The sequence below is a fragment of the Lycium ferocissimum genome, chromosome 4 (genome assembly GCF_029784015.1).
Source record: "Lycium ferocissimum isolate CSIRO_LF1 chromosome 4, AGI_CSIRO_Lferr_CH_V1, whole genome shotgun sequence".
NCBI classification, from domain to species: Eukaryota; Viridiplantae; Streptophyta; class Magnoliopsida; order Solanales; family Solanaceae; genus Lycium; species Lycium ferocissimum.
In genome coordinates, this window is record NC_081345.1 from 64,717,626 (window position 1) to 64,719,917 (window position 2,292).

The 2,292-nt window shown below is 43.0% G+C and overlaps 1 pseudogene; it reads left to right on the plus strand.

Annotated features, from left to right (window-relative positions):
- Positions 1-826: 826 nt before the first annotated feature.
- Positions 827-944, plus strand: LOC132054946 (5S ribosomal RNA; annotated as a pseudogene).
- Positions 945-2,292: the final 1,348 nt, after the last annotated feature.

Below are 2,292 nucleotides of genomic sequence, written 5' to 3' on the forward strand. Positions count from 1 at the left end.
AGTGGGGGTGCCAGGAAGGCCCCCAGGATGGATTCGGGACTCCAAGTTCCAGGACCGAGCAGGAGGAGTCCTAGCTATTCTATTGAGATAGACCCTTCAGAGGACCCCGAGACGATCTCCCCAGAGTTCTTGACTTTCATAGAGGAGGACCCGTCGGAAGATAAATATGAGACGGACCCGTCTGAGGATTCGAATGAGATGCCAGTGAAGGAGGCTCCCGAGGCTGTACCAGAGTTGACCCTTCCAGCTTCGCCTATGGTGGAGCATTATGTTAAGGCAGCTACGCCTGCGAGTGTTACCGATTATTCGAGCCCTTTATCTTGGCCTTCGGTAAATTAGGAGTTGTTGGGATATTCATACCTCTCGGATTCGGATGGGGGAGATGAGGAGATCCAGACCAGTAGATGGCGAGAGGACGCTGAGGAGGATACTTCACTTTATAGCGCTCCAGACCAAGAGCCGGACAGGCCGGCTACAGGTATATGAGTCTTTTATTAAAATTTCTTACGTGATACAGTTATTGCAGGGTATTCTTAATAGGTGGCAAATGGGAGTTTTAGAGGAACCGATAATCAAAGTACTTATGGATAACTGCGACTAAGATGTTTTGGCCACCACTAGGAATTTTAAAAGTTTGAATGGGAGGCAGTCGTGTGTTGATTGATGGTTGTTATTGGGAGTTCCGAAGGCTAATCCAGCAATTGCTCGGTTAGGAGTGTAAGGGACCTTTCCTATCCGGAGGGAGATGCATTACAAAAATTTTATTGTGATCCGTTAGAACTTCAACTCGTTTTTAGGTCACGTGATAAAGGCCATGCAGCAGGATGGAAGTGATCATACCAACATTAACGCCCCGAATCCCATCAGAACTTCGAAGTTAAGCATGCTTGGGCGAGAGTAGTACTAGGATGTGTGACCCCCTGGGAAGTGTGTTAAGAAGTCCTACAGATTCAGATATAAGAGAAGGATGAGGATATCGTGAGGGAAATTAGAAGCGTGTGAAACTCACGGTTGGAAACTTTAAATGATTGCGAGAGATAAGGCGGACTGGCTTGGCAAAAAGAGGGAAGACATATTACAGCTACAGAATTAGGACGAGTTTAAACAATATTGGGGATACTTCATAAGTAAGGTTTTAGTAAATATATACATGGTACCATATCGTTAACCAGTATGTATGCCCCGATAGTCGACGTTGCGATATGTTAAAGGTACTAGTTGAACAGGGTACTGAAGTTCAAGTGGCAAGTGCTATAGAGCAAGTTGACATGATTTTCTCTAAAGGTTAGAGTTGGATAAGCTTGATGCAATAACATTAGGGAAAAGAAGAAAGTGAGTAAATGATAGTAAGAAGATTAGGATGCCCTTAGAAAAGAAGAAGTGTGAGCAAGGGAAGTAAGTTACTAAAAAGGGCCGAGGCAAGTTTCCAAAAATTTTGGGACGACGGTAGCAACAAAGAACCATTCGGATGAACCTCAAAAGCAAGTATACGGAAAGAGCGGAGCATGATATTGGGGAACAAAAGACGAGCGTAGGGAGTTCGAAATCAGATTCGGACAGGTGGGATTGAAGGGCAGTAGCAACGAATAGGAATATAAATTGGGAAAGAATAACCAGGATTTTACAAAGATGCTAAAGGGTTTCTGGCTTTTGAGAGGCACCCGAAGAGGTGAATGCGTAGTTATAATAACCCACCATAATTACCGCGGAAACAAAGAAGCCCTTCTAAAAAGATGACTCAGAGATAAAGCAGATTTGCACTTCTGAAAGGATATTCTATGAACTCTAGGGCTAGTGTTATAAAATGGCAAGTGGAGAAGACCATTAAGAGTAAGGGAACTCAAAACCCCTGAGGATAAAAGTAAGAAGGGTACATTAACGGATTGGTTGAAGGAAGTCGAGCAATCACCAAGGACAAGAGAGAGGATAATAATTTAAAAAAGCTGACTAGGAGGCAATATATCAGTAACATAGGATAAGAACCTCTGTAAAGAGTATAGAGATTCGATTATAAAGGAAGTAATAATGCATGGGGAATATTCACAAATATGAACTAGCCGTAGTGGCAGAAAGAAAGATAGAGGCTTGACTAGAAGAAGAAGGGAAAAAGCGGACTTTGTAAGAATTTCATGATAAGAACAAGAAGCGGCAAGACACTGGAAGGACTATGATGCAAAGTTGTGATGCAAATAAGTAGTTAGGGAGAATCGCGGGCAAATGAACTACGCGGATAAAGGGACGAATCGTGGGAATGGACGGTGTGGAATATTAACCTTAACGGTATAATATAGA